The following is a 9,718-nucleotide window of genomic DNA, read 5'->3' as shown; positions in this document are numbered from 1 at the left end:
GGACACATCTTTGAAGATTATTTTGAACCCTTTAAATAATTCTGTTGGCTAATAGTTATTTTTATTGCTCTGGAACAACACTGAACACCCCTAATTAGCTGAGAAACCCCCCCCCCTTTCCCCCCAAAAATGATTATTTCTTGAGCGACAGTTGTCAGTGTAAATGGGCCTAGATAAAAATAAACTTTAATTCTATATTTTTAAATATATTAGTGTCTGAATTACATGTCAAATAAAGCATCTAATTAAACAAATTAATGTAGTTTAAAAAATCAATTAAACTTTCATCTTATGGGAGGCTGTGTGTGTGTGTAGACTTATACTCAGACATTTAAATAAATTATTAGAACAATAAAAACAAGTTTGAAATTAAAATACTACACTAAAACCACAACTTTATTTCCTTGGTTGRCAGGTGCAGTGAGATAAAGGTCGCACTCTGTGTTTCCACACCTTCATCAGTGCAGAATGCTGCAGACACCTCTCACTGGTTATTATTGTTATAGTATTGAATGTGGATATACTGTTTAATTATCTGAGCTGCATCAGGATGCAGCTGTGAGGAAAAAACAATTCTCATGTCATTTTCATCCATTTTAGCTGAAAAACATGACCGGTTTGACTTGTTACAGCTAAAGATGGGTCTGCAGCAAAAGAACTGGACTTTAAAAACACCCCAGCTTTGACTGAAGATGTTAATATTTTAATTTATTATTTATTATTTATCTATTTTAGAGATGGATTTTGTACAGTGTTTTTGACATTAAGCCAAACGAAGCGAATCAAATAATATCAGTTGAAAAGCGTAGATATATTAAGAAATATTAAGATTTTCTATTATTTAATAGAAAAGTCGTGATTAAATTATTTCTTGTTTTAATTTAGAGGGTTTCTTAGTACAGTTTGCATCTATGCAACAATTCTTTGAAGTCATTATGATGAAAAACAAAACAAACTTAAATAAGTCTAAACTTTAATGACTGCAGCTTGTGATTATGTTTCACCACAGGGAAGAGTTTTATTTCCAACAAAACAGGTAAAAAATGTCCTCTGTGATGTTAAATCCGTGAGCAGCACCAGCTGAGTGAAAGTTTCTGCAGATTTATTTCTCCTTCAGAATTATGTAAGCTTGTTTTCAAAGATTCTAAGAAACGAGGATTAAAATTCTGCATTTGAGATTCAAGGTAAAAACGAGGCAGGAGCRTCAGACTGGTGACTGGAGTGAGAAGTTATGTTGGAAAAGCTGTCACGTTTAGAAAACCTGCTGCTTTTTATTTTCATGAAAACTGGAACGTTCTCAACACTGTTTTTGCTCTCAGTTTATTTCACTTGAACATTGGGAAACTGTAGTTTCTGTAATCTGATATTTGATGAGTTGCGCAGCGAAAACAAAACGAAAAGGAGCAGAAAGGTGTTTGATGACAGACATGGGGGTCTAAAGGCTCAGTGGGACTCCTGCAATCACTGAAAGACAAACTCAGCTTTTATTTTTTCCTGTTCAGCCTGCAGCTCCGCTGGAGAAAACAGCTTCATGTTGTTTGACAGCTGCAGGACACGTCCACCTCTTCTGTTAGCGAGGGTCGTCTGTTCCTGAAGCAGAACCTGCAGAAACATTAACAAAAGACAGTTTATTAAAACACAAACATGACTCAGCGAGTTAAAAAAAAGGAGGCTTTTAATGCATTTGAAGCTCCAGCCTGCATGTCCTAAAATATGAGCTGGGAAATTATTTTAAACACCAACAAAACTGCCCTACACTATCTTGATTATTTATTTTATTACAGCATTTAGGAAGAACTAGCAAAAAAATTGACTAAATTAGTCAAATATTAGACAATAAATGCTTGGATATTTGGAGTTTTTGTATCTTTTAGTATACTAGAGGCTAAAAAAAAGAAAAAATACTATTTTATTTGCTTAAAATGAAATTACATCATAATATGCATTTTATGTGACTATCAATAGTCACATTTTCTGTAGAGAAAACATAAGATGTGTGCATATGGTCTTCTATTGAAGAGAAGAAGAAATTTGAATTAAGGAAAGTGAATAATGTTGCATAAGAAGAAGAGTTTATTCTGTTCTCTGTCATCTGAGGTTTTTTTAGTTGGTTGTGCAACAACTGAAGCTGATACTAGCTCATTAACTGTTTCAAATTTACAAAAAAATCACAAAAAACAACAATAAGTAAATAAATAAATAAATAAACACTTTTAAAGATGCCGGTTGGTCTCTGCTTTAATGCACTTTACTGATTAACTCCGTCAGGATGTCCGAGGTGCTCTTCGGTGAGCATCTCCATCCATTTGGCTTATTGACTCCCTGCAGTAAAAGCAAAAAGCTTCTGATGTGATGAGTTAACCAACCAGAAAGCTTCRGCGTGTCAGAGTCCAGTTTTAGTCTCACCTCAGAGGTGTTGGCTGTTGTTGCAGCAAAAATCTGAAAAAAAAAAGGCAGATTTTGTTGGTGTTTGTTTAAGTAAAAGATGCTGAGAAACGTTGCAGCAGAGAAATGTTTTTATGGCTTTTTGGTTAGTTTCATGTGCAGAAAGGAGGACGACCTTTTTTAACACTTGACCTAAACTTTTGTTAGCATGATGATATTTAAATCTATTTTCATTATATTAGTATCTGTTGAACATATCCTGTCTGTTTGTGGTGGGTCTGCATGAGATTAATAATGATGCAGCAGCAATAATAGCATCGAATATCACACCAACAATTCCAGCTGCAATATAAATGTGCTGTTGTGTTTAATAAAAAGGAAATGCCACCTTCATGGTTATATTCGAATTAGACTAGCACACAAATAAATCATGCATCTTACAGGGGTGTCAGTGCATGCTTCAGCTCAGGTTTTGACCCATGTTCTGGTTCATTTCTACCTCTAGGTAGGGTCAATGGTGAACATTCAGTTTCTTTAGCCAGTAGKTATGGATCATATCAGGCCCTGCAGTCCAGCTCCTCCTATCTGAGACTCTCCCATATTCTTCTTCAGTGATGCTCAGTGTGAGCTGTCGGTGGATCTGCTCCCATGTTGTTGCCCTGCCAGTGAGAGGCGCAGGTTGCAGATCCCTGAGCTAAGATGATGTTAAACAGCGTCGTGCACAACAAGTGCAGCGTCACATTTGTTTAAAGGAGCTGAAGAGCAGAGATGTTGCACAGAGCCTTCCTCGGATGTTTTCCTGCTGTTTTTGTTTGTTCGGAGCCGTTGCTGCTGRAGCTCTGGTTGAAGTTTAAACAGCTCACCGTCGCGCTCCTTTATGAACCGGCATCCTTCAAAGGTGGCGACAGGCTGCATCATTAGACTCGCTCACAGCAAACAAGACTGAGGATAAACCGACTAAAGTAGCTGTGCACTTTGCACCGTCTCACTGACCTCACCTTTGCCACTTTACTCTCTCTCTCTCACACACACACACACACACACACACATGCACAACCACACATTTCAGATTTTCACTTCAGTTGTGGGGGTTGGCTTCCTTTCCACTTCAAGAACCTGTTTCCATGAGCTCTTATCAGTGTTTATGACTGGTTTTGTAAACGGACGCAGAAATAAGTTGCACATGGTCCACACGGCCAGCTCAGCCTTCTGTTTTAGATTCAGAGTCCTGCTGTATCTCTCAAACGGACAGGAACACGGTCACAGAGCCAGCTCTTACTGTAAGCAGTGCTGGCGGCGTGCTACATCAAGTGCTGGAATGAAACACTAAAAAAGGCAGCCAGCGGAGGCACACACGGTGTAATCATGAAAAACCTGCAGCGCAGCTCTGAATTGCTCACACGTGTCTGGCTGACAACTTGGAGGTGTGTTGGTAAAGATCAGAGTTTCCACAGAGCCAGAGTCCCTCAGCTGCATGAACTGGGGATCCAGTGAGCACAAAACGAACATCTCTGACAAGATCCGCTGACAAATCTCAGAGAATGACATCCTGTAAGCGTTTTTGTCAGAAAATGTCTGGGCTTCAGAAAAATTTGTAAAAACACTGAAAATAGAAGCTTCTCCCCAGAGATACAGCGCCAGTCCTGCTGAATCCACAGTAGCTGCCACAGGAAGTGCTACAAAGATTCATTGTAAGAACCCAGTGTGTCCCAAATCAGGGGCTGTAGCCTACCTAGACTGCTGCCCACCTCATAACCTACGCCAGGGCTATTCAACTAAACTGCTCCAGGGGCCACGGTTAATGCAGACCAACAGATAAGGGGCCGAACATCCAGCAATTAGTTATTATGTAAATAAACCAAAGATCTGTTACCTTTGAAATAGTCTATTTTGCTGCATTTAATCATGAATATAACATACAGAACCCTACGTAATAAATCTAGTGATAATAAAACAATATCAAAAACAAAAATAACACATCATACCTCTTATTTAACACAAATGATATTTTGACATCTCTGACTTGCCAACTTTTTTAAACCAATTTTATTTTCACTTTCATAGTTTTATCTTCAACTGCTTAGTTTTAACTGTCGTGATTATGCTTAGAAATAGTTTTTACCAGCTTCTAGCCAAGATTCTAACTAAAATGTCTAACTAAAAGAAGTAATTAAAGTAGAAAATTGGGGGTCTGGGCTTAAGAGATGAATGAACCAGTTGGCGGGCCGCATTTTGGTCACTCGCGGGCTGGATGTGGCCCGTGGGCTGCCAGTTGAATAGCCCTGGCCTACGCAGTCTATGTAGGCCACATAAAATGGCTGTGAAATGAGATGGTGTAGTCTTTGGATGGTGTATTTGCGTGACTACTACCCCATTATCAGACTGATAAATAATAACAATAAAGGTAATTTATGTTTAGCTCTAGTATTAGTACTTGTAATTGCATTTTATTTAACATCTTATTAAATTTCATCAGCTGAATCAGCTAAATCGCTAAAAATACATTCAAAAACAAATAGTTTAGATGAATTCTCAAACAAGGTCGACTTCATAAAAAAAGGCTGTCTTTGTTTTTCTGTTTAGTTTGCTGACGACACAATGCATTCTGGGACATCCTCAGCAGTGAAGGGTCACCTTTCATTTTCAGGGTTTTGTCATGAGAAGGAGCCAATGAATTGGGACAGCCTTYGGCGCGGGGCGGTGATGTAATGCAGCTTTCCAAGGACACAGCCCCTGAACTGAGACACAGCAAATAAAGCTTGAAATTAAAAATATTATTTTGTTATAAAATCCTGTTGTAACTTGCTGCTGATGCCGCTATTTGCACTTGCAATGAAGAACTTCTGTGTAAATAACCATTTTACTTCTGATTGACAGCAGCCTTTTTTTTTTCCTTTTTTGTTCATGATCTGCATGATGCTGGAGATTGGGGTTGTTGTTAGGAGAACAGCAGTCCACTATGGTTTGGGTCCCTCTCAGCTGTCAGTCCTGCTGGACTTGTTCTAATAGCCATCTAAAACAAGTGAGACATATTCATAGAACCCCACTTTAAAATGATCTATTCCTTTAAACTGCCTCTCTTGAGTCAAACCAAACACCAGGAGTGAGATCTTTCCCACTCGCAGTCATTTTCCCTCAAATGGAAGCTCTAGCTGTGACAAATAATGTCGGTCCTCTTGAGCCTGTCAGAGGATGGGAGATCTTGAAGCTATTACCGTCAGAGTTTGGCAGCAGCTCTTCTGGGCTGGAATCTTGGAGCTTGTTGTTGCTTGTCATGCAGCCTGTTCAAGAAGCCGTTCAGTTTGGACTGAATTCCACTTTTGTTCAGATAATAAATTCTGACACGCCTTTTGAAAGGGGGTAGAGTTAGTTTATACATATATATACTGTATTTATAAATGTGTGTGAAAAAAGCTTTGATAGAACATGTGTGTTTGTGTTGGAAGAGAATTACAGGAGAGGCTGTYACTGTACATGTATGCCCATGACTAAGTATTTTCTATATTTCCTGCATCATGTCAAGAATTAGATAWTTTTTTTCCCACTCTGTTTTCGACGCAGCTCAGGTTGCACCGCTCAAGGTGATGGAATGCGTTCGGTTGTCAAAAAGGGCAAAACTCCACAGTGAAGGTTCCCAGCTTGTGGATCTGTTGTTCAGCTCAGTGTCCTGTGGGGCAAAGCGAGCCGTTCTGCGGCTGTGGTTTTGTTTCATTGCTTTGGCTACGGCACATAATTAAACACAGACCCTGCTTGCAAGCGCGAGCCGACGCTTCGAGCCGGCGTCTGTGTGCGCGCAGGCCCCTCCGCTCGCATCACAAACGTGGCCTCAGTCTTGTTTAGCAGTTTGGTAGGAAGCCATATTGCCTGTGAAGGAAAGTGGTATTGCGTTACGCTTTTGGCTTCTGGCCTGCGCTCACTTCCTCTTGTCACCCTCATGGCAGCTCCAACTTACCATGACTGCTTTATTACAAACTCCAAGCATGTCTGAAACTTGGTCGCCATCATTATCATCATTATGAACGTGCACACACTTCTGCAGCTCGTTTTAATGCTTTCAGTTTGTCAAGAGAGGACGAAGAGTTTTAGCCATTGGCAAAATGTTTTTGAAGGATTTTTTTTAATAGCAATGAAAACTTAAGCTAGATTTTATTTTGGAAGCCATCTGTGCAGAGAGGCAGTTCATGGCTGGTCAACTTAGATGCAGATTCTGGGCTGAAGGAAATGTTGAAGGTGTTTGTTTCAGGAGGAAAAAGGTCATGCTAATGGTTAATATGTGGTCCTTGCTGCTGATAGTTGACTGTTTAATGGCTTTAACTTGTTGCTGAATTAGTTCTTGCTTGTGTTGCTGTTGGTAGAGAATTTTGGACCCAACGATACAGACAAACATGTCGATCTTGAAAAATAAACTTTTTTTTATTAATCAACAAAAGAAAAAGCTGATGTGGCAACAACACTTTAAAAAAATCGAAGGATTCACAGAGAAAACAAAGCCACCAATAATCCCAAGTTGGTGAATAGTGAGACAGAATAAATAGATCAGAGGTAAATGGAAAGTGGAGGCACCTGGGTGATTACTGACTGCGAACATGTGAGAGAGGTGGGCTAAAAAAGAAAAAACACTAAGGAGGCTGAACAGATGATGCTGAATTCCAGTTGCAAAAAATCGTGAAGTCGTTCTGACGTCACTTCTCTGACAGTGTTTGGCTTGTTTGAACATTGAAAAAAGATGAACGCTCGCCACAAAGCTTTTATAGTTCTTACTMCGATGAAGTATAAAAGTTACTAAACAAAACTTGAAGAACGTTTCAGAGGAGGATGAACGTCTCACAAGGTGTTATTGTTGTAGCCGTTATACTTTGAGCAAGAAATGGCTTATTTTTGTGAGCTACTGTATGTGGCATTAAAAAGAGTAAAAGTAAGAGTTTKGCTCATTGTTGATGCGAGGAGCAGCCATCTTGAAATGATGAAGTCAAGCGAGGTCAGTCGTGTTGCACCCACTTCCTGACCTGAAATTAGGACATCAGCGGTTGGTCCAGTTGAAATTTCCGACTTGGAAGTCTGCAATTCCGACAGAGTCCAGCTAGAATGCAGCATTAGAACAGATAGAGAGAAGTAAGAGAAACTACGCAGGAAATGTTACAGGGAGAAGACAGAATAATACCAAAACAAACCTAACGGTAAAGTCYAAAAACATAAAAACACAGATTAGACTAAACAGAGAGGGAAGAAGTGACACAACAGAAGGACTGATCAGGTATAAACAAGAATTTCTCAAGATACAGAAACAAAACTTGATTTAAAACACAAAGAATTATCAAACAATAACTGAAATACACATATCATGACAGTGTTTATTTGTGCCTGTTATCACAAAGCATATTTGTTCCTGAATGTGTGTGTGTGTGTGTGTGTGTGTGTGTGTGTGTGTGTGTGTGTGTGCGCCAGTGAGTGTTTATGCAAACAGTAATTTTATCCAGGATGTGAGCAGCTTTTCAGCGCCTGCTGACGTGTTGGTTAATGAATTAATTGGTGACTTGATGCCGTAGTGAAAGCTCATAGGATATCTGTGTGTTGTGGGTTTGGCATGAAATGCAGTTTAATGAAGTGTGTATGTGAGAAAGAGTGAGAGTGGGGGGGGAGAGGGTGTTTCTGGGCCATGGAAAGGGTTAGTTCAGGGAAACCAAATGATTCAGGGTAATTAAAACCCACAGCAGACAAAATGAGCTTGTGTTCACACATTAAACAAAAGAGGCTCCAGTGCACGGCTCATCACACCATGCCTGTCCCTCCGATGGATTGTGATTTACAACACTGAATAGATGCAGGAACACAGAGGAGACAGAGGCTAATCAGGCAAGACATCGTCTGCTCTTTTTATCCCAGCACAGTTTTACCCATCACTTCTCTAAATGCAACATTCAGAGTAACACTTTGGGTGCTTYATAGCAAAGTTCTGGAAAAATCAAAGCTGTAGTTCAGATCTTTTGGAGTGAGGTTCTGTGAAAACATCATGAACATTTGCTATCTTACCTGTTGGAGATAGCTCTCTGAATGACCAGTTTGAAGAAATCATGTCTTAATTCTGACCAGATTCAGATGCTATGCCCCAGTTTACATTGCGTCCATTCTGCACCACTCCTGCACCTCCACAGTAAAAACACACTCATAATCAATGAGAGCATTTACACTGCATCCGCAGGGCAGTGCGCACACAGCCATCTGCCAAAATTAGATTTGATACTTTCATCTACAAAGATCACTCTGTAACAACAGGCAACATCTGTATTTTCAAAATAATTTATCAAAGACCGACTAAATTTAGTTTAAATCTTGTCTATATTAAAAAATWTCAACATTATTTTGGCATCCCTTTTTGGAAGGCAACCTATAACCTAATATGCTCAAAGACTTTCTCTTGCTTGTTTTWTCTAATGTGGGCACAACCCCTTTATTGAGTTTTATATCTCCCATCCAAGTACTAACTAGGCCCAACCCTGCTTAGCCTCCAAGATCAGACCAGATCTAGCATGTTCAGGGTGGTATGGCCGATGTCTACACATACATGCTGTCAAAATACATATTTTTGTTTGGGAAGCAGATGACAGCATGCAACATGCACACAAAATACAAAAAACGTGGATTTTATTCTGAAATCAGAAGTTTCAAAAAGACAACAGCAGTGCAGTTTGTAGATGTTGTTTCAAGGCAGTCTTCCACAGAATGACTGAATTTGGTCTGATTTCCACAGTTATCACTGGCTCACATTTCCTGAGCATGTCTCTCAGAGCAGCTCTTTGCTTCGCAGCGGAGCGGAGCCACACGCAGTGTAAATCCAGGGTAACGGTCAGTTCAGGTGGAACCATCAGGAAAAGTGAGCTGCTGCTACTTTAACACAAATTTTAAAACATTTTACAAAATGTTTCCCAATAGAGCTAGTTTATTACAATATGAGTAAGGGATTTAATTGAATRCAAACTGACAGGTGCAGTGATAAACATTTTGTTTTCACTTCTGTCACTACTATTTTTGCAAACACGTTAAATTTCTGACAAGGAATATAGATTAAAAACAATCCAGTTAAATTTTTTTTTTACTTGAACCTTAAATTCTAGCTTCCAAGTACAAACTCGTAGTTTACAGGTTAGCACGGGATAACACTCGATTTCACAGACTTTTCACACCCATTATCTTTTTGTTTTGAACCTATTTAGAAGCACTTATAAAATTTTTTTAATTAAACATGATTTATATGATCGATAAAGTTGCCCTTTAAAGGGGCAATATCATGTAAAATCAACTTTTTTGAGTTTTATATCATGTTAAAATGTTATAC

The 9,718-nt window shown here is 39.2% G+C and overlaps 1 protein-coding gene across 5 annotated transcripts in view; it reads left to right on the top strand.

Moving 5' to 3' along the window:
* The window catches only part of ntn1a (netrin 1a), a 60,233-nt gene that overhangs the window by 2,024 nt on the left and 48,491 nt on the right, over positions 1 to 9,718 (top strand). The gene's annotated exons all lie outside the window — the stretch shown is intronic.

This window comes from Austrofundulus limnaeus, unplaced genomic scaffold (assembly GCF_001266775.1).
Source record: "Austrofundulus limnaeus strain Quisiro unplaced genomic scaffold, Austrofundulus_limnaeus-1.0 Scaffold27, whole genome shotgun sequence".
Classification (NCBI taxonomy): domain Eukaryota; kingdom Metazoa; phylum Chordata; class Actinopteri; order Cyprinodontiformes; family Rivulidae; genus Austrofundulus; species Austrofundulus limnaeus.
Note: the sequence above shows the minus strand (reverse complement) of the source record. Positions and strands in the feature narration are given on the sequence as shown.